The following is a 23,507-nucleotide window of genomic DNA, read 5'->3' on the forward strand; positions in this document are numbered from 1 at the left end:
AAAGTGAAATCTGAAACCAGCCCTCACAGTTCAAGAAGTGTAGCCCTTTCCCTTTCCTTGCTCGTGTGGGATCGTCCCTTTAAAAGGCCTAAAGGAAGAATATGTAGAAGATGGTCTCATTTGTCATAGCAACGTCTATTACTGCAAACTGGAAGACGGAGAAGTGCTTCAGACCTGGTTTAGATTAGGAAGAGACAGGAGAAATAAAAAGAGCATCTGACACCAAAATAAAACTATTTTGGTCACTGCCATCTCCCTTATTCTAAATGAAGCAATTGTGGGCTACGTTTGTTTTGCATTCATAATTAGCAGACAGAACAGATGGCAAAGGCGTCACTTAAAGCCACACGTCCGACAAAATAACCCAGGCTGCCAGTGCAATTTTTCACTAGGAACAAGGAATACTTTCCCCTCTTCTTCCCATTGAAACGTATCCCAAAGAAATGAGGCCAGCGAATGTTTGCATCAAGTAGGGGATTCACCGCAAAAAGGAATCCATTGTGTTTTGGAGTGTGTTGATTACTGGCTGAGTGAGGAAGAAAAGGGCAATAGCAAATGGATTGCTAAGAGAACAAAAAATAGGAATGGAAACTAGCGATACATTGCCAGCAATATAACCAGGGGCTCAAATAAACATATATACTCTCTCCTTCCTTTAGTCTTGTGGTTCAGGCATAGGCTGGAACTCAGGGCATCTGCGTTTCATTTAAAAGACAGCTGAATAGGAGAATCTTTATCAGTGAAGGTATCTGTTGTCCCACGCCCACACCTGACTCCTCCTGTATTAAATGCCCTTAGCCTCTCAATTCGTATCTCATTTAAGGATACTGGAAAACTCATCGACAAGTAAGCAAGGCACAAAGTTTAATACGGACAGTTCATAACCATGGCCAAGAGAGACCTATTTCACTAGAAATCTGGAGTGTGAAACATGTGCGTGGCACTCCCGTCCTATTTCCTCTGCCACAAGCACAGGCAAGGAATGAGATAAAAACAACCCAAACCAGATACTACTTGCTGAAAACATTAAAGCCCTGTTCCTTGGTCTATTGGATAGTACTGTACTGTGTTTGGTTTGTGACACCCAGAATACAGGTATGCGAACATCTCAGAGGAAGAACTTCTTGCGAGAATCTCTCCCGACAGCCCATCTTGTGTGATAAAGTCCCTTTGTTAAGTTCTTAACCTCCTACAAAGCTCCAGCAATTTAATCACAGTGAATATCTCTGCCTGTTGGAAAGAAAAAGTGGGGACAGATACTAATATAGTTTTGTTCCTTTTATAGCCTTGTGAGGTCCTCCAACAGCCTTGCTGATGGACTACAAGAGGATTTTGGCATACCGTTCTCTGAGCACTATGGATAAGCTGTTCCTAGCATGCATGACTGAGCAGTGTCAGGACACAGACTGACGGGCAATATAATAAACATCATGAGCCTTGCCTCACTCATACTGCAAACGTGCTAGCAATTGTGAGCTTCCATAGCTCTTACAGTCTCGAAACCTCCTCTCTGATACTATTAAGATGCTAATAACTGTGAGTCTTGTCCAGCTATTGCAGCCACAGGCCCCTTCTCTCAGATTCTGCAAATGTGCTAATAATTGTGTGCCTCAACAGCTATTGCAGCGTAGAACTCTGCTCTCTCTGATGCTGTAAACACACTAATACTAATGAGGCTCAGAACTACAGAGGCTACAGAGCCTGCTCAGCTGATCCTCAGCAAAAGAACAATGCCTAGAGAAAGAGCACAGATCTCTAGGAAAGAGCAGAGGCTTAGGGAAAAAGGATAGGTATCTAGGAAAGAGTGTAGACCTACAGAAAGAGTCCCTACAAGAGAGTCAAGTCCCTAGGAAAGCATGTAGACCCAGGACAGACCTCAGCAGGACCCAAAGCTACTATTTCCACCTCCTCCCCCTGATCAAAGACCCTTCTGAGAAAGAAAGCCTCTCTGGGGAGGAATACATTGACTAAACCCCATCAATCTGCCAGGCATCTCCAGTAGGAGCGGGATGGACAGGCTGCCTTAACACTCACCCTTCCAGTGAGGCTCATGGCGTCCTGATGATTCTTTGAACAAACCCCTTAGCAGTTCTCCCTCAGGCCTTCCCTTCCCTGATTAACTCCCCGTTCCCCCTAAAAGCATGCCTCAAACTGCTGTGAATTAGAAACATCCAAATAATGTCAGCACAGAGGCACTGCTATTCATGCAACAGGACTAACGCACGCTAACAGACATGTCTCTTCCTACAAGGCAGCACAGTAACTTTCTTGGGCAATCACAGTGGGAAACCTCTCCCAAGCATTGCTACTCCACTCACCATCTACTGGTGTAGGAAAAGGCTCAGAAGTTTCAGCAAGTTGCACAATATTTTCACATATAGTATTAAGAACATTCAACTTAAAACAGAGAAAGCACAGTCACAGTATCTTATGGGTGAAAGGACTTAATACAAAGCAGATATATTAATGCAAGATACAGCTAATTCATCTTCCTAAACCAGATGGTCCTAACATTTTTGGACACCTTGTTCCTATTTCCTCTCTGTTGTATAGTGGAGACTTGACTTTGTTTTTACTTCTTTCCACAGTTATCTGATCATGCATAAGCAGAGAGCATTGTGCAAGAAACAGGCTCATCCAAAACATCATTGTGGCTTCCCCTCAGCTTCAGCCTCAAATGACATTTGCTTTTTGTTACCTCCACTAGCTCTAAGCCGCAAAATCCCCCTGCTTTTGCCAGCTGCTCGAGAATCCAAGAGAAAGACCCCTATATGCTAAGCCATCAGGACCCACAGCCCAGAGGCACAGCGTAACACCCTCCAAATTTAGAGCTGGACATTGGTCCACTGGCACAACTTTTAAACATTCAGCAACTCCTCTAAATTAGGAAACCTCTCCACAAATACTCCTAGAGCTGTTTTGCATCTACTGGGAATTCCCTTTAGATTTGTAAAAGAGGGAATAGTTGCTACCAGTATAACGCCCCCACCATATCTGTGGCTTGCAAAGAGGCCCATGAGAACTGCACAGGGGCTTCGACTCTCGCAGGTAAAATTCCCACTGCAAGAAATCTGCCCCAATGGTCTCAGGCTCATTCCACAAAATGACTCAGATCCTTGCACTGAAATATGGGCATATGAGGTGCCCAAGAGAGAGATTCTCAAAATATCAGACTCAAGCCTTAGCTGCCCAGTTTGCTGCCATGCTGCAATGACCACGGCCAACTACAGGCAAAGCCCTGAAAGCAGATCACACCATCCTCCATTTCTGCAGAAGACCAGTGGTGAGAAGACCAAGGAAACAGAGAAGACCGCGTCGCCCATCTAGGCTCTCCAAACCTTAGAGGTCAGTGCCTTGACCAGCTGGCTGTCAGCTGCTTTCTAGTGTCACTGCACTTCCTGCTGAAGTTGTGGAAAAAAGATGGAAAGACTAAGCGCACTGAAAGATGGATCACAGCTCCCCGACGTGCTGCCTGCGGCACTCACCTGGCAAAGGGGAAACCTGGGCTCCCATCCCTGCTTCAAGGACTGTGTATACGTTCTGCATTAAATAGGCAGCAATTAAAATGCACAAACAGTCCTCAAAGCCATAATCTCAATGTAAATAGTCACCAAAATAAAACATTTCACTAGTCAAATCATTAGTACAACCACTGGAGGAGGCAGGAAGGTGAATACCCGCCTTAAGACCTTGCTTCTGTCAATAGTTATTCATGCAAAGTGGAACAGCCTTAACATAGGCTGGAGTTCAGCACACATTCCTGCGAGCTGGATGTGGTTCAAATTTCCTAAAGGTAAGGGAGGTAATCGAACCGGGGCGTCCCACATCTGAGGCAACCGCACTAACTCCTGAGATGTTGATGGAAAGAAGATGCTACCATGACTGCTGCTGCTGCCTACCACTCTTCTTTCATCTTGCCAAATCCTTCAAAGCTCTGCATTTTGCTTTGTGAAAGCTCAAGGCAAACCTATTTTGTTAAGCATCAGGAGAAAATGGTGTGGGGGTAAAAGTTTCCCTTTTGGAGGGGTGGGAAATGTAGACTTTCCTCCCTTAACTTCCTGACTCTGCCACTGATCTCCCTTACTCCCTCCCCCCTAAAAATAGCCCATTATTCACATAATCCAGGAACAGATTAATCCCACCGAAGTCAAGGGTAGTTATAAGACTTCTGAAAACTCGGTACACTTCTAAATTAGGCGCCAATGAATTCAGCAGATTAACAGGTGTCAACATATTCACGCACAGGGCTTAATAAAAGCAAAAGGCATTTGAGCCCACAATTCAAGAGTAGCAGAACAAAGCTGGTATGCTTATTATATTATATTATATTATATTATATTATATTATATTATTCATCAGCTTGCAAGCCATATTATCCTGCTATCTACACCCATATGTGTTACTCGCTATGTTACACAGTGGGCATATGTGCATTCAATATTTAATCTGCAATAGCACTTGGGGACATCAATTAGATATGTGTTATATCTTTTAGAACATACATAAGTAGAGAAATAGAGAGAGATGAATCTCAATGCCATGAGAGGTATTTCAAATCTCCAAAGGTGAAGCCCTTTGCAAATGGATTGGCTGGGTTAATTCACCTTTATGTACAGGGCTCCTGTAAGTCTTAAGCACTGGCTGTTACATGGTGTCCTACCATTTCTTCATGGTGGGAATTCTACCTGCTATGTATAATACCTCTCACTTCCACAGCATTCATTTTTGCCCACAGGCGAGATTCTCAGAAGTACCATAAAGTATGCAGTTACCTCATTCCTACTGTCTAATCAGAATTTCAAGAGAATGAAGTAATCAATCTCACCACCAATAAATTTATTCCAATTTTCCTCCTTTTTTTTTTTTCATTTATTCAGTTAAACCTATTTACATCTCTGGTCTTGTATTAATGCTATGCATTTATGGCACTTCGAATAACGATTCCCACAGTGAGAGGCACCTCTCAATTCCATCTTGAATTCCAAACCTCCTGCTGCAAAGACACTAACTTGAGATGAGATGTCTGCAGCCAACTACCAGCTCAGGAAAGAAGGGCCGCGTACCACCACGAGCAGTGCAGAGGCTCCTGGTAACTTCCGCAGAGCTACACGCGGCACCTTCGTGGCATAGGTCAGGTAGGCTGGAAGTCTCTCTCTTGGGCAACTGGGCTGAGATGCCTTAAGAATGCCTGAGCAATTCTCACAGCCTCTTGAAAAATCAAGCTTTTTACTGATTGTTGCATTTCCGAGCATGTCAGAAAGCCTCAGGACTGTGTATTACCAGTCACTTTTGACAATGTGACTGTGGTACTGCTTGGGGCTTGCAAAATAGAGATAAACATTATCCCGACATTAAGACATACTTTCTGATAACAAGTTTAAGGTTCCTTTGGCTTTCTTTCATCCTGTTACTATAAATTCTTGCCCAAATTTCTCAGGAGGGCAGAACTCAAATCCATTTAGATGTACCCATGCAGTAATAAATAAAATAACAATTAATAGGTTACTTAGATAAAGGCTTTCCATCTTAGGACAGAGGCAAGTATTAGTTAATTAATCATCAAGTTGGCATTAACTTATCTTTTGGCACCTACAATAAAATGTAAATCTAAAAGGAGCAATACGAGGGGGAACAAAGAAATAAGCAGCCAACAATAGTTTCGGAAATGGATGACAAAATCCAAATGTTCTGCCTCACTGCTGCTAAATTAAGCGCAGTGTTATCAGTGCAAAGATTAAAAAAAGAGAGATTTTCCTCTGAACCTTAAGTCACACTTCTTAGCCGCACAGGACATGACAGCAGTAGAGAAGACAAGAGAATTCACTCACCCTGAAAATGAGTGGAAATAAAAAAGGATCTGTTCAGTTCTTGATTTCCCCAAACACAGTTCTATAGAGTAGAAAAAGAAAGAAGGACATTAGTTTATTGTACACAGCAGGCGAAGAAGCGATCCCCCATGCTCCTTCCCTTCCTAGGCACCATCCAACCCACCTTTGCCTTGCTCTGCCTTCAGCCGTTTCCCCTGCAGGGCACAAGGCAGGGGATTACAGCCAACCTGCTCTTTTTTTATACTGCTAAGTGAAAAGGGCTCTAGCGAGATCCCGGATTTAGCTGAATATTGTTCTGGGAATTATTTTTGTGCAAAAAGGATGAGAAAAATTGTTTTCCCACCTTCCGTCAGAGTCTCTCAGCTGCTGAACAAAGATGAAAGACCCTCACGTGGAATTGACTTTTCTCCAATTGATTTTGTTTAGCTTCCTTTTGAGTAAAACTCACTCTGTCAGAGGTCAGTTCCAGAAACTCATGCATAATGTTCAATGTATGCATCAATTTGAGTATTAAGGGATGCACAGTTCTCCCATGATTCCTCTACCTACAGCTGAACCGCACCTTCTCTGCCTCTTGCTCTGTATGCATTATGAAAAATCAGTTAGGTTCTTATTTGTTCTGTTATGATTTTCTGGGACTTTTGCAGAAGCAAAAGAGGTCTCTCAATATAGCATTACTGATTATTACTACTACACCAGACTGGCAGCCTTAAGTCAAACAGATCCAAAGCCCATCCAAGCCCAAATACTACAGAGTTTCTCCAAGATCTTGAGCAAGCCATGTACTCCTCTGGTGCATCAGCTCCCCACCTATTATGGCAAGACGGACAGCTCTGCTCTCGTTTGTGGTGATGTGGTGCTGTGGGGTGCTTGAGTACTATGGACCTGGAAGTTACCTAGGCACTAAGACGGAGAGAGATGCTTTGATGCTCTTGGGCTCAGAAGACAGATCTGCTGTAATGATTTAATCCCAGTTTTTACCATTGACCTGTTCTTGGGAAAATCACTTAGTCAACCTATAGCACCATGTATTTCTCAGATAAACATGATGATATATTCCTCTCAGAAGAAAAATGTTGAAAACAATTAATGCTTTCTAAAATGCTGCTAAAAAGAAACATATTGCATCTGGCACTTTTACCCCAAATCTAGATGAGAACCAGCAGGGGAAATGATTATACACATTTCTTCCAAAACTACAACTAATAAACATTCAGTTCACTTCCACGTCAAACGTTTTGCAACCACCTCTGGGTCTTTATTTGATCAAAGTGACTGTGCTCCTTCCTGCCCAGGCACAGGCAAATCACTGCCAGCTAAAGGACACAGTAGGATGGATGTGCACTTTGCTCCTCCAGAAAGCCATTTGATTTCCAAGTGAACTGGGAATAAGGAAAGGTAGAAAGACAGCCTTAAACTATCTTTACTGCTGCTTTTAATTCAAAATATCCTAAATGATATTTGCCTACAATGACCTCCCAGGAGTCCCTCTATCATCCAAGACTCTCTAGAGTCTATAAACCCAGTGTTGCCAGAAGACATGAAGGCACCTGCGACGGCAGCTCCAACAGCCGCGTGACACCTGGGGAAATTCAGGGTGTTCCACAAAACCAGGTTCAATAAGCAAAACTCAATGTATTTCTAATCAGCAGGGCTACTTAGGCACAGCACAGAGCCCACAGCTTCTCCAAGAGACCCTACAATGTCATCCAAATGAAAATTTATTATTTCCATAGATCCATATACCACCCGTAATATTCTCTTTCCTTCTGTTTCCCTTTTGCCACCAAAATAATATGAAGTCCAGCAATTCGGCATATTCTGATTGAATACACAAAACCTGCCAAGACCTGGCCTTAGCTGCATCAAAGTCCATTCAGAGGCTGCACTTTTTTCCCCCTACTTGTCCATCCAGTCACAGAGACTCACAAATCCACAGTAAGGAGAGGTAAAATGTTTCTGGATCTCTAAAGGAAGAGAGGATGCAATTTTAGATGTTGGGATTTTTTTTTTTTCACTGAATCTTGATTCATTAATTTTATTTCAAGAATGAAGTCAGATTTTTTTTTTTAATGTGGCTGGTTATTTGACGAGTGAAGCATTAGATTTGTGAGTTGTTCTGCAAGCCAAAACATGCTCCCTTTCATTCATAACACTGAGCTGCTCTGCGTTAAACAGCCGATTATCATGAATGAAGTGGGTGTAACTTCCTTGAAATCCTCCAAAGACCTGTCAAAGCAGAGCTACTGCAGCTCAGTTTTCTCCTTGAAGCGTACAGATCATTGGTTTAATTGTTCCACGCTGATCTTGAAATATGCTTTCTTGGTTCAAAGCATTAGGCGGTATCATTTTTTGAGGAGGAAAGGGGAAGGGTGGAGAACGGTGCCTCGGGATAAGAGAGAAAAGTGGGTATACGTCTCAACCATCAAATTTAGATTTTCTTCTGGAATCTAAATTGAGCTTCATCCATTTTAAAGTGTGTCAGACAAAACCTTACAAATCAAAGCCCTGGCCTGTTTTGCATGGATAATCAAGAGCCTCTGACTCTTTTTGTAAGAGGAAACGTTTAACCCTAAAGAGAAGAGGATTGATCTTGATGGTTAAAGTGCTGGCCAGTGACTTAGAAAATTTAAATTTGACTCCAGGTCTGCTATCCTCCATCCCATTTCAAACCTTTCAGTGCTGCCCCAGTGTCACGACTGTTACAAAGGAACATGCTCATATTTGCAAGCTGTGATGGTCTTTCAGCTTAGAGACTGAAAGACTTCACATACACTAATAAATAAATATACTACAATCTGCGTCTATGAACTTGTTTAATAGGAAGATCTTTCCAAGGATGGCCATTATCCTTAAGAAAAAGACCTGCAGCATCTCAGCTATTCATCTTATTACACTTTCAGACACCAATGCATGGATCTTGGCCAGTAATAAATTGTGATAGTGCCACTGGCTTGGGTGGACCCAGTAGATATCTGATCCACATCTGATGTCTTGCCTAACATTTTTAAAGCCTGGCAAGCTACAGATGACTACAGGAAACTTAGACACGAAAAAGAAAAACAGGAGTACTAACACACTTCCAAGGGTTAGTCTCAGAATAAACTGGGGAAAGTGGCACCAGTGAAAACTATTACAATTTTTGTATTTCAGCTCAGATTTTCTGCTAAATTTCATTATCTCACCCATAACCAAAAAAAACCCAACAAATCTTGATGTTACTTTCATGACAACAGTTTTTACGCATCTCTTATCAGCTATAATACTAACAAAGGCTGGCGCTTTTGGAAAAAAAAATAAATATTTGTCCATCATTTTGGAAATCTCAAAACTAGTAACACATCGCAGCTCCAGAGACAGCGCTGCTTCCCACCTGCTCCCAGCTCCTTTATCACCTCCCCATAAGGAGGTGATTCCCCCCCGGGAGCGTTCACATTTGACTGGAGACCATACTCCCCTGAAACGCCGTCCCCTCTCCGTAGGGCTCCAGTGCAGAACGCTAAACGTGCCCACAGCAGGGCAGGTTCTCTACCAGCTCCATCTTGTCAAAATCCACACCTCTTCCTCGCTTATCAGCAACTAGAAATCACAAGACCATGTCCTGAGGGATTATTCTGCTCCCATTAAGGTGAGCAAGAATTTTGACACTGGTTTAAAAAGCAGCAAGAGCCGGCTGACACAGAAGCAGGTCTGACAGGTTGCATTTTCATTCTCATTACTATTACAGGCATGAGGATTCATTTCTATTTATCTTTAGCTGGCATTCGGTCCTGGATTTAAACTGCATCTGTGGTTGCATTGCTGTGAAATGTATCACTACTTATGACTCACACTGCAAAGGACACATTTGTAAACTGACCCACCATTGACAAAATCCTCTCTTTCTTCATTTGTAGGAGGCAAGATGAGGCATAGGTTCCTTGTCTGATTCATTTCCTGAGGAAATTTTTACTCTATGCATCTTTTTCAGTCCTTATTCAGTCAGAGAGTAGTGAAGTGATTAATACAAAATCCATGCTTGACACAGAGTGGAAGGAGGATTCAAATTCTTTTGAAATCAGCGCTTAATTAATTGCTTAGAAAAACAACCCATTGCCAAAAATGTGTGGGGTTGTTTTTTGGCTTTTTTTTCTTTCCTTTTTTATTTTTTTTTTCCAGTTGAGAAAGCGTTTTCAGTCAAGAAACTAATTACAGGCAACGGCACACAGCGAAATGCAAGAAGGACAAATCTGGCACCTTTTGAAATCAGCCCCTCGGAAGGAAGAATTAGCAACCCGGGCAGAGCTCCGGGCTACTCCAGCTCTCCTGCGTCTGGTGCTCGAGCTAATTCACTTACAGCCAGCTCTGGTTCTTTCTCACAGCCCTGCAGAAATCCTAGGAGAGCTGGACATCTAACACCTCTGACAAACACAGACAGTGATCAGAAAATTAAAATTGCCAGAAACAAAAGATAACACAAAGAGAGCCCCGTGGAAACTGCAGTAAGTTTCTTGACAATTTTTATCTACCTGATTATTCATATCAAGACAGTACTAACCAAGTCCAGATCAGGATGGGGTTGTGAACAATCCCTGGGGCTTGGAAGGCTGTTCAGAACTTGGCACTCGGGATCAGGCTCATTTCTCCATCCAATTAGGGTGGACAGTGTTAGCCTACAGGATTAGGGAGGAAAATGAGTGCCTCCTTTCCCTTCATTTCTTCTCCCTCTCTCCCTCTCCACATTCTTCTCCTCTTGTCTTTCTGACTGCGAGCACTGAATGATGGGATTTTTGACATCAGAGGAAAGTCATCCTTTCTCCACTCCCCCAGCTCCTGTCCGCTTCCTCCTTATACACGTCTGTTCGTTTACGTACTATATCCCCACTCAAAGAACGGGATCAGCTGATCCAACCACCGCTTCATCTAACTAAGCATCCTAAATCCTGCCCAAAGTAGACCAGACTGACTGGTTCATTCACCCTGGCAGCCTGCTACCAACAAGGCTTTAAAGCACATTTTGTAACTGCAACATAGCTGGCACCGACTATAGCAAAGTCATTGTTTAGTCAAGGTAAAGTGACCTCTATTTACTTAGACAACTCAGCTGCCTACAGGGAATAACTGGATTTGAGATAAGTGAAAATTTGCTGGGAAAGTTTCACTTTGGCTGGGCTGATGCTTACTACAATAAGCCAAATGTTTGGTCAGTTCATGCCCTTTCTCCTGCCGTTTCTTCAGCCCTTTGATTTATTATCTGCGACTAGACAGCAAATGACCCCATCCAATTTCAGCGAGTCTGTGGTAAGCCAAAGACAGAAGAGAGACTTGTTCAACTAAGTATATTTTCTGATCTCCAATAAATACCCCCTTGATTATCATAAGCTGCCAGGCACCTGCCATAGGTTGTTTATTCATGTATTAAAGAATAGCATTAACCGAATCCAGTCTTTTTCTGCATGCAGCTTCTCATTTTCCTCCTCAAATAACGAGAGGCATCGGTGCAGGAGTGTAAGTTAATTCCAGCTGCACTTTAGGGGCTGGTGACCGGGACTGTGCGCAGGGTCAGGATAAGGGCTGGTGGGAGCTGAGCACCACCCCAGGAACCGCGTATGCAGTGACTCAGGCGTGACTCTGAGTCACAGCGCTTCTCCCGCTTCCTCCTTTCTCCGGGGGGGCGGAGGTAGGAATTTCCTGCTGGCCCGTCCTTGTAAATCACAACGTCCTGTTGCAGCAACGCTGCTGGGAGAGTCAGGGAGTGGGAGAACTGGAGCCGCTGCCCTGTCCACCTGCTCTGGAGAAGGGGAGATGGGGCGCATTGCCCCACTCAGGCACATATGCTGGGAAGACGGCACAGAAATACCCCAGCAGGACCCTGGGTCCCCTTGCTACGCATCATAGTTCAATTACAGAATAGCCCTGACACCTTCAGATACCTAACAGCTTGACTGAAACTGCATACTGTCCATCCAGCAACCCAGGAACCCAACTGCCCTCTTACAAACACATGAATTACCCTGATATAACCCAGGTAATTTCTCTGCCTTTCTTCAAGACAGCACCATAAGTGAGAAGAGAATCGAGTCCTAAATGTTTGCATGGCATCTCCTACACCTGTGAATTTGAAGGTGAAAACCAAGACATTTGGTGAAGGTTCTGGGACAAATTCAACCATTAAACGCTAGCCTGTGAAAGTCTTCCCAGCTGTCCTTCAAAAAAGTTCAACTTAATTACAGTTGTAGCTGGAAGGATTTCACTATCACCAAAGAACTCAAATCATGGATGAGCTGTGCTCTGATAACCCTGAGAAAAGCCAACCTATAACTGTGAGAAAACAGGACGTGTATGATTAGGAAGGAAAGGAAAAGTATCAGCCTTGTGAAGACCCCCGTCCAGAGCAGATCTAACCTATTCACTGGTGAAAATCGGTGTTTGGAGTAAGAAAGAAACCGAAGGATGCTGGCAGAGATGGTACTAAGCAGAATTCCTGGTCATAGACCAGGGATGCTGAGACAGGACCACGTTTAGCTTGCACCAAATACATCTGCAGGATTAAAAATGAGCCCAGTACACCATGGGAGTCATTCCTTCAGACTCCACACAAAGAACCGGACTGACAGACAGCACTGATTTACTCCACAGGCTCACCTGATACAGAGCCATGTGGTACAGTGCTTAATCACTTTATTTAGAGTAACTGTTAAGTACCACACAGTGACAAATAATATTACACAATAACACTAACAGCACCTACCACAAGAGGATTATATCCCTTCAACTATGCTCGTACAGTTATATGACTTGCCACCAAGCGTGGACACAGTGGGTGGGACTTTTTAACCTCTATATATTTTCAATCACGCACCTTTACACTGGTTTCATTTCATCCCTTCTAGGGCTAACTTTGCCTTAGCTATCACAGGGAAAATAGCACAATGTTCAGCCAATGGAGACACGAAGGCATGTGCATGCAGGGAGATCACCGCGTCAGACCAGGACTGTTAAAAGCATTTTATGACACTGATACCGGAGGGGGAGTCTGTGGTTAGTCAAACCAGAATGGATTTTGGCACATTCTTTAAAAAGTATGGTTTTTGAGAGAGATCAAATGGTTCCAATCGGAGTTTCACGTCTTATCTGGAAGATGATGGCTCTTAGAGCATCTTTTGGAGCATATCATAGCTGGGCATCAAAGACTTCTACAAAAAATTTTCATGAGAGCTCTTGCGTCTACAGACAGAGGTATAACCAAAGCAATGACAAGGAAATTAAAGCTAAGTAGATTTTGACCAAAAATAAGACAGTCATTTTTAACAGCCAAAGGCAATTAACCCCTGGAAGCGCTTCTGAAGGACAGTGGGTGTTTTTCCATCACTCAACGTTTTAAAATCAAGGATAGATATTTTTTATCTAGACAGATGCAATTCAGCCAGGGAAGTCTTATGGCCCGCATTACACAGAAGGTCAGAGCAGACTCTGATGCGGATCCTGGCTGCCTCCACAACCTACCCAGCCGTTCACCCACTGACTCCCCAGCGCTGTTCCTGCAGTACATAGCCTTGTTGTTCACAGTCAGTCTGTTTCCCCACGGATGACCAGACCTGACCCTGCTTAGATTACAAAAGCTAAAGGGTTCAGAAGTGAGGAAAACAGGAAATCCAAACAGTGAAAATCTCAGCAATAACGTTTCCTAACAGAGACCTTCAGATCTCACTCTCAGCCAACAGCTGTCTTCGTGACGTCCAAAGAGGACGATGTTTAGTGTGGCAAAGACTGTCTTTCTGCCATTTATTTTTACCCTGTTTATTTTTCTATACTGCGACATTTTCCTCCTTGCTAAAATCTTGGTCATAAACGAGTGCGTTAATCCAGACCTAAGCAAACATACACAAACGCACGTACTCCATATGCTTCAATTACATGGGCTCATAGGATGCAATTCTCCCTATGGAAAACCAAACCAATACCTGTGCACCACTTAAATTCCCCTTTGGGCCACAAAACGGGACTGAATGCTGCAGAGCCTTTTTATTTCAGGAGAACTAAAATGAGATGACCTGTAGCTTAATTTATTGCACCACAAAGCCTGGGACTGCTCAATCCTGCTCTAGCAGGGGAGTTGGACTAGATGATCTCTAGAGGTCCCTTCCAACTCTGAAGATTCCGTGACTGCAAAGCAACTCAAAACATTACCCGGTGGGGAAGCGTGAGCAAAAGCTGAAGGGCGAGGAAAGCTTAATTTTGAAGAAAAACATCATGTTTGTTTGCTTTCCTCTTTCTGCATTTTAAACCTTACCCAAATCTCCTGACCTAATATCATATCATATACATGCAAATCGCAAGTATGGCTGTGCTATTCACGTGAGCTCTGTGGGCCAAATCTGTGGGTGGCATAAATTGGTATAGCTCCTATGCCATTGGGTCGTAAGGGAAGACCTTGTCCTAGGTCTTTACAGAGAGCGTTACGGGAATTTCAGGAGGTTGAAGAGGCATTTTAAGGTCTGGTTGGTTTGCATTCAAATTTTAAATTTCATCCACTTTTCTAGGTGAAATTTGGCTTTTCTCCCCGGCAGCACAGGCAGGGCAGGTTTTTGCCATCACACTGCCATCTAGTGATGCGAGTCTGCAAGGCAAAACAGCTGGCAAAAGATGGCTGACCAACAGCAAGTGCTTCAGTCAAGTTCTGAAAGGAGGGCCCAGAATGAAATTCAATTCAATTAAACAAAAAAGAATTGCAGAAGGCACACCCAGTGGTGGCCCTCAACCATTTACGTGAACGATAAGCATTATGGTACATAAGATAACAAACAGCTTACAGCAGAAGGGGCTGCATAGCAGCTCATCCATTATCCAGCTGTTACCCATGGTAGGGGACATTCGGGACATGCAGTTTGCAACTACAAGACTCAAAGTCCAGCTGCTCAGCTGATACGAGCTGCTATTGCTCTACCCATTTATAACTGCCAAGCTTACCTTCGAGCAAAGCCTGCGCAGTTTTTTACAAGAACGACTCTCCTGCACATGCTTAAATGCCTTTGGCCACGTTTCTTCCAGCTTTACTGGGTACTTTCCTCAGTATAACTCCCTCCTGCCTTCAGCTCAGTTGTATCAGGCCACCTGGGCCAAATTTATTCTCTTTGTAATTGATTTCAGTGGTTTCCACCATGGACCATTTTGATAGTCTCTATCCACAGCCATTTCTATGGTCAATCAGCATCCTAAAAGGATTTACTAAGCAAGCACGTCATATTGCTTACAGAAAATCCTCCCTATAATCCCCATGCTCAAGGACTGGACAGCAAAGTTAAGGCTTAACATATGAATGTGCAATGAACTGACCTTTATGAGTTAAAATCCCAGTCCTAATGTTTTACTCATCGTGAGGATATTTGTCCTCAGTGGTATGTGTGTCAGAGGGCGTGAAAGTGAGAGTGTCTTGAGGTTAACAATTGTTCATACTCATAGTGGATGAATCATATGATAACACCACAGCAACATCCTGTATAATTGTCGGGAGCCTCTATTTCTGGCAGTGTGTCCCTAGTCTGTCTCATGAGTAAATGTTATTTGTGCTTTACTATATAAAACCCAAACCAAACAGAATTATCCAACAGGACACTATTCTGCAGGCATTAGCCAAAATCACAAGTGCCTAATTGAGCCTTCAGTTACCCACTTCAGTGATGAATTGTGTGATGAAGTTAATAGGGCCGAGATGGATATCTCTGTTCTTCATCTGATTAGTACATGAGCAACTCTCCACATGTGAGTAACAATATTTGTGTTTCCTTAGCCACAATTGAACTCGGTGGGACTATCACATACATAAAGATCTGGGACATCGCTTGCGAGGCAGAGGGTGCTAAGGGAACAAGCATTGTATTGCAGGTCAGAAGATTTATGTTTTCCTTCTGGATGACTACAAGCAAGTCACTCCCCCCTTTTCTCCCTCCCTTTTCTCTCTTCAGACCTACAGTCTGCAGGCTTCTCTGCTCTTTGAGCTGCACCAAGAGGACACCCAACCTGCTTCCCCAACCTAAACCCAGACGTACCTGTGGAAAGCAAAGCACAGCACGGCAGGCAATGCCAGAGCATCACAGCAAATCACAGATTTACAGCAAACTGCCCGGGATGCGGCAAAAATACCACGTACCTGTACCACCCCCAACACACAAAGGCACCGATCCAGCTTGGATCCCCTGTGTGGGAGTTTCAAACATACATCGCTCTGCCCTAAACACCGCGGTTGCCTGGGGCTGTGGCACCAGGGGCTACAGAGACAACATACTGGGCCCCTTTTGGGTGCGTACATGGCTGCTGTCGCGCGTTCCTCCCTCGGGAAACCTCTGCTCTAGACACTCCTGCGATACGCGCGCATAGGGCAGAGGCCAGCGCTTGCTTGGTTTGTCGGGTGATGGCAGGATTTTGGCCCACGGTTTGTGACTCCGGTTCCGAAGCACTAACAAAACACAACACACTGGCAAACGTAGCTAATGGTTTATCCATAATCACAGAAGCTTCAAGGGAACTGTGGTTGGAATCCTGGGAAAAATCAGGCTAATGGTGCAACAACTTTTTCACATGGAATAAAACTAGGAAAAACCTTTAAATCCTGACAAACTATTCATTCCAAAATTTCAGAACACATTAGAAATAACTTTTTGCTTTGACATTTACTAGCTCTACTGTTATATTTTCATATATTAAAAAAAATTCAATATCGACATAGAATCTTTTTAATCTAGGTATAGTGAATACATATTATATTTTTTAAAATAGTATCTATTTTGATGAAATGCTAAATGTGGTTCAAATGTATTTTTTTCTGAAGGAGGAGAGGGACAGATAGAGGAAAAGCTTCCTCCAGAGAATTTCAAAGTATGGGCCTGCTTCTGAAAATAGCTAAATTATAAATCCTTTGCAAGAATTATCTTCTGTTTAGCTTTATAAATAACATACTTCTAAAATGCCACCCAATTTCACTAAATGATTACCACTATTATTTTTTCATTTTCATTTTCATTTGAAATTCTTACTTTCGGCATTTTAACGACTACTTGCAGGTAGAAATTTACAGGATATTCACACTAATAAGAATTAAACTTTTCAAACAACCTAGGGGACTAGCCACACATCCTCCATTAAAACTAGAGTACCCTCAACTGCTATAAATTCTCATGAGATTAATTTTAACAAAGTCTATTTAAAATTAACGTAGAAGTGGGCCAATATTAGAGTGTGGGACCTGAAACCCTTTTCATTGTGGTGGAAGCAGATGGGAATTTCTATATCTGCAGCACCGACAAGGCACCGCTCTGGATTCTAAAAAGACTTTAAATTATTTAATTTCATGTTTAAAAAAAAAAAAAAGGAAAAAAATCCCAAAGCAAACCCAAGCAAACTACAATCAGACAAACAAGTAAATGAGAACCATCAGCAGCAGAAAGCAGAAACACTTTATGAAGCCATATTTACTATTTTGGCTTCAAATCTTTAGATCATTCGCTCACATTTTGCTGCCTTCAAATCCCAAGCCTTAATGTGAGCCTGGGTCTAACACAAACCCCAATTCAGGCAAAGGTTTCAATAAACCCCTCGCTGCAGGACCAGCCGGGCCTGAGCATTCCTCCCTACAAAGTAAGAAAAAATCCCGTCAAATTCAAAAAATATCTTCACTGCTGCCTCCTCATTTCCTGGCTGCAGCCGAGATCGGAAATAGCTACATTTCCTGAGCAAGGCTGTTCTCCAGGGAACGACAGCCCGGCTGCAGCAAGAAACAACCACTGGATGCTGGGGCTGGACTAAGGCGTCCCAGCGGATTTTCAATCCAGGCTGGAGGAGCAGCACTGCAGCATTCCTGCTTAGAGGGACACCTAGGAAGATAAGGCGACAGGGGAGGGAGGGAAAGTGGGAGGAGACATAAGCAGCAAAACAAGATGGGAATATAAAAACGTGTTTAAGAAGAAAAAAAATAAGAAAGAAAAGAGGGACGGACAGAGGAGCCAGACTTTGCGTTCAGTGAAATCAGATGTCGCTCCACAGCCCCCCCATTTTAAAGGAGAGCCTGTGCTCTGCACACAGGGTATCTATTCTGTCCTGGTTACTCGAAGGGGGTATTTTCCTGCAAAGCACAGTCACGTTCAACAAGAAAAGCTATTTATTAAGACAACATGAAGGCTTGATTTCAGCAGAGTGGGAAGAGATTTAATAGCCCAGAGGGAGAGGGGCAAGATGGATGAACACAGATTACTTCTGAGAAACTCTGCAAAGAGGTGGAGCAATTCACAATCCAATAAACCCCACAGGGAAAGCCTTATCTTTCCTTCCCGCATTGGAAATCCATTCTTCCTTGGCTCTTTGTGGCCAGGCAAGTCTCTCATCATCCAGAGAGGTGTAAAGTCCAAAAAAGTCCATATACCTTTCAGGTAGTCACCTTAAATTGCTCTTGTCAATAAAGAAGCTAAACAGGATTTCAGAGTTTTTACCACATTATCTTTGCAACGCCTATGGGAAAAGAGCGCTCATGGTTACAGAGGCCGAGAGACAGCTTGAGTCATGTTCATCCTTTAGCTGTAACCATCTAAAAGTTGAGTTTCAATTCTCATTTAGGTGCTTTATATCACAAATATAGAGATACAGGCACCTGTGGGGGTAAATCAACCAACCCTAGAGCTGAGGGAAATTCCAGACACTACCAGTGAGCAGTGAGCACTACCAACTACCCCTGAGCAGCAGCTTGGTCCAGACAGCTGGATTTTAGATGACTGACTTTAGTTGAGAGAAATCTCACTGATAGAGGCAGTTTAAGGAAAACATTAAAAAAATAAAAATTATATATGTATACCTATATAAGGGCCTAACTCCCACTGTAATTAAATACTAATCTCCAAAAATAGTCATCAGTGACCTAAGGTCACACAATGAGTTTGCAGCTGTGAGACACGAATTCCTGAGAGCCAGTCTACAAAGAAGCAGGCTTGGACTTGACCCCTGCATCATCCTCCGAAGAGGATGTTGGTTGATAAAACTGTGCCGAGTTTAATTGTTGAAAATATCACCTCAACCTGACCAATACATTACTCAATCAATCTGCTGAGCCTTCACAATTTTTACCCACAAAACATCTCTGCTTTGGTAATTATCAATCACCCTTATGCAGAAAGGTTCCTCCAATTTTTTTAACTACTCAATCCTTTGAGAGACAGATGAATTTTAATGATTTGGATTATTAACCTAAAGGTTGATCCAGACTAGGAGGAACAGAATAATTTGTTTAATCATTACTATTATTTATAATTATTTAACATAGGGGAGAAAAATATCACCTTAAATGTCATCATGATGCTTTTTAATTGCCTCAGATGAAATTCAGAATAATCATTGCTCTGTAAATGTATACAGATCTAATTTTAAATACCCTAAGATGCTGGATATTTCTCTGGAAAATGCAAAGAATGCATATTCATTACTGTATAGGGAGTTACAAAGACAGAAAAGAATTGATCAACCATTTATTGAAAATTAATTCTTTTCCCAATTCACAACCGGGCTGTAATTTGACATGAGGCAGAAAAATAAGCTGAGACAGGTAATTTTTCTTATTCATTCATTCCAGGACTTTAGTATGTGTCCTTTATGAGGAGGTATGTTTTATGGATGCATAAGAACATACTTTTGTGTGGCTATAATTTGTAATACATGTGTCGTGGAGTTATCTGCATTTAGAATGGTCACACTGAGGGATACCTGGCATATGGGGAATTTCAGTATATGGGGAAATATGAGGGAAATGCAGTATATGGGTACCCAGGCCCATGTGGGGAGTATCAATACACAGGAAACACATGAGACTCAATAGTTTCAAAGGATTTTTTGTTGTTGTTTTAGTTTGGTTTGGGGGTTTTCTTTGCATTCAGGTAGCTACTTCAAGGAGATGCACATGAATGCAAAAAAGTAGGTTTTGGGATGAAGGACAACTCTGTGTAGGGCCATCATCTCAAGGGAATGAATAGCATAAAAATGGGTATGGGATATGGGATTACACGGGGAGGATCCAGACCCATGTGTGTACAAAAACACCATAATTTTGCGATAATGCGCCCAGCGTGAGTTACTATCAAATTTCAGTGAAATGGAAACCATTTGGGTCTTTTTTGCCACAATGGAAAGATGGTCTGTTGTAAAAATGCCTCAGAAAGCAAACACAAAGAATTAAGCAATCGTCTTTTCATGTTTTAAGATAATGGCAAGCTTAGAGCCTAAAGACAGTCATGCCAGTAATTCCGACTCCAGCACTGACCCGATGCTTTGGGAGAGAATACAGTTTACTTTGCATCGGAGCTGGATGCAGAACGGTGAAACTGAAGTAATTTGGAAATGCTGTAACCAGCTGAGCTAGCAACATGAAGAATAGTTTGTATAGAGTTAGAAAAGAATAGTCTTTCTTAAATGGGAGTGATGCTAAAGTTTCAGTGGTACGGAGCATTAGGCTACACCACATCGACAGGGAAAAGATCTTACTGGTTCAGAGAAACAACTTGATACCCTCATCATAATTCTCCATTAAAACCAAACTCCAGCGCTGTAGCAGACACAGTCAGCGTCTGATTCGCTGGCCCTGATGTTACTCCTTTGAGCCACCCCCAAAGCCACCCATAAAATCTGGCTCCAGCGTGAGGTGGAAGAGCCCTTGAGACCAAGGGTTGCAGTCTGCAGCAGCACAGACAAGGAAGGCTCAAACCATCAAGCAGGGTCCATCAACCACTGCTTCAACGACAGCCCTGCCACCAGGCTCCACGCGCAGAAACATCACCGGTGTCTCCCAGCCCGCCCTGTTCATTCCTGCAGGGTGCCAGAGTCTGGGATCGGTTCACAACCTCACTTCTCCCCCAGCGAGACAGTCCCCACTGTGGTACCTACCACCACCCCACCCTCTGGCTGTAAGGATGCGCTCGATGACAGCATCTCTGCACTTCAAGAAATAGTCTTTATGCTGACAGAAAACCTTCTACAGTAAGTAACAATTAAAGACATAAACAAATAAACAAAAACAGAAAGAAAGAGTTCCCCTGTAAATTGGTAAAGGATCCAATAGTCCAGTGCGAGGTGAGAGGGTAATGGACCTCGCTACAGAAAAGCTCCAGGGTTTGCAGAAGTTCCAGGAGGTACCCTACATTTTGCCCTGGTCTGCCTTATTCACGCTTCATTTTCCAAAGCCCTTTGTTTTCTAAGCTGAGTTAGATCAAGGCCTCCCTATTTCCCATCACATCCATGTCTCCATGCCCCTGCTGCTGCTATCAGAGCTGGGGCACAGGCACTCCAAGTGCCTCGTCTCGGGGAAACATTTGCATTTTCATTGGCACAGGTACAGCATTCAGAATTCTTTCAGGCCAGGCCAATTAAAACAAGCTGAAAACTGCTGAGTGAAGCAGTTTCAGCAAGGATCTGCTTACATTCCCCCTCTGAAAAAAGCAGGGGGCCCACTTTCTGTAACTCTCTCCCTCTCTGCACAGCGTGGGTTTTGCTTTTTTTCCCTTTTTCTTTTTTTTCTTTTCTTTTTAAGGTGGAATAACTTGTGCCCTTTACACGGTGGCTCTAAGAGATGGATGGCAGAACTTGGGAATGTGGCTTCATTTTAAAACCAGAGCCCAGTCTGTAATACCAAATTGAGGCATGGGAAAAAGGAAAAAAGAAGAAAAAAAAAACCACTAACCCAAAATCTGGTAACTCTCCACAGATTAACACACTTTACCTCCTTCACAAACCTTGCATGGTATTTTCTTAAAAAGGAATAGAGCCACATAATTAGCAATCAGTTGAAGCCTAAGGCTTTTCTACCACCACAGAGACTATTCAATGCCTACTGGCTCTGCTAACACACTCTTATTACTCTTGGGTTTCTTTTTGGACAGCCTCTTTCAAACCTCAGATGTGTTGTAAATGCATGACAGGTTAAAAGATACCGTTTTTATACCCCTGAGCAAAAAAAAACAAAAACAAAAACAAAAAAACCCAAACCAAAATCCCTTCCTATTAGTGCTGCTTTGTTTTATATTGATAATCCTTCAGTGCTAGAACAAGGCACAAGGTTCTGTGAAGGATGAACCACCTCAGAGGGTCGCAGGGAAGGAAGGACACGACAAGGGCCAGGTTTCTGCACACACCCCTCTATCCCAGGAGGCAAAAACGTGCTAACAGCAGTGGCCTTACCAGAGCCAGCTCTGCTAGTCCCAGTGACCGCTCTTCCGATCACCCCCATGCCAGGATCCAATGTCAAACAACGACTACCACAGAGAAAACACCTGCAAATGCCCTTGCATCAATCTGGGGAAAAACGGGCTAATCCAGCAGAACAAACCGCCGCACATGGATTTGCATTTGTTTTCATCTCTGGGAACGAGGCTGTGTCACTCTTAGACTCGGGCTGTATTGATGTGAAACACGTATTGCATGTAAAATTCGGATCCATTCGGAGTTGATCTGGATTTCAAACAACCATGGGACCCAGAGGAATCTGAATCAAAATTTCTTTCTACCCACTTCCACTTAAAATGATCTCACCTTGATAAATAAGCACTGGGTTTATAAAGCAACCTACACAATACAGTTCCCGTACACCCAGGAGTTGCTACCGTGCAACTAGAAACTAAATCATAATGCAACATTGACAGATAATCTGCTCACCTAATCATCACAGCATTACTAATATCTTAATAAGAGAAGCGCAGAAGAAACAAAACAGGTGACAGCTGGAGTAAACAGTGAAAGATTTGAGACAACAGAAATACCAGATTTCTTAGATCATCCCTGAGAGAAGACAATTCTCTTCTGTTCCTTTCTATTTGCTTTCAGAGCCCTGTTCTAGGCACACGCTGGCCCAAGGGACTCAGAAACTAGGACATCATGACTATTCTGGATCAAAATCCTTTTCTTTTTCAAAGGCAGCCGGGATGCCCTCTTCAGTGACCTCAAGCAGCTCAACTTGTCACCTGCTACACAGGTGACTACAAAGGCCATTTATTGATTTAATTAGGGCAGACAAAGAAAAGACATAATCAATCCCTGAAGTACATGGAACACGCAACGAGCATCCTGTGATCCTAGCTCTGCCTGTTTAGAGCATGTGGGATTACTGATCTTTAAAAGTGTGAGCAGATCCCCAACTTTAGCAGTAACAGATAACAGTATCTGACATTCACATGGCAACTTTTATGTTGGCATGTCCTGAAGTACTTGAAAAGACACACAGCTATACACCTCTCCCTCTTGTCCCGCTTTACAGCTCCACCTCCACAATGGCCTGTCTTCTCAAATAACCTGCAGGTTGAAACGACCCCCATCCCTTTTATCCAAAAGCAGTAACATTTTTTATCTTTCTTACTTTCTTTCCCTCACCAAGGAACCTCGTTTAGTCTCCATTTTGGTTCATCTCCCCACAGAAAACGCAAACAATAACACGGAAACGTGTATTAAAATATCCTCCATGCAGAGAACTCCTCTCAAGGCATAAGCAAGGACTGGACTGAACAAGCGATCTTCAATGGAAATCCAGGTACCACAGAAAAGAATATAAAGAAAATCTTTGCGACTGAGCTGTCTTGGCGGGTCAAGGTTACCACCCACCTGGGACACTTGGTTTTCTAGTGACATTTGCTAAGGGCATCACCCATGTTGGGATTCCCCCGGTCGTGCCCTCCTAGGCAC

General features: G+C 43.0%; 1 long non-coding RNA gene across 13 annotated transcripts in view; it reads right to left on the bottom strand.

Annotated features, from left to right (window-relative positions):
- Window positions 1-23,507, bottom strand: part of LOC128918748 (uncharacterized) — a 93,229-nt gene that overhangs the window by 51,652 nt on the left and 18,070 nt on the right. For 12 of the 13 annotated variants that reach the window (XR_008469695.1, XR_008469696.1, XR_008469694.1 and 9 more), the window contains one exon: window positions 5,829-5,889. The exons of the other annotated variant lie outside the window; for it this stretch is intronic. This is a non-coding gene — a long non-coding RNA (uncharacterized LOC128918748). The remainder of the gene's footprint in view (window positions 1-5,828; window positions 5,890-23,507) is intronic. 13 annotated transcript variants of the gene reach the window in all.

This window comes from Rissa tridactyla, chromosome 17 (genome assembly GCF_028500815.1).
Source record: "Rissa tridactyla isolate bRisTri1 chromosome 17, bRisTri1.patW.cur.20221130, whole genome shotgun sequence".
Lineage (NCBI taxonomy): Eukaryota > Metazoa > Chordata > Aves > Charadriiformes > Laridae > Rissa > Rissa tridactyla.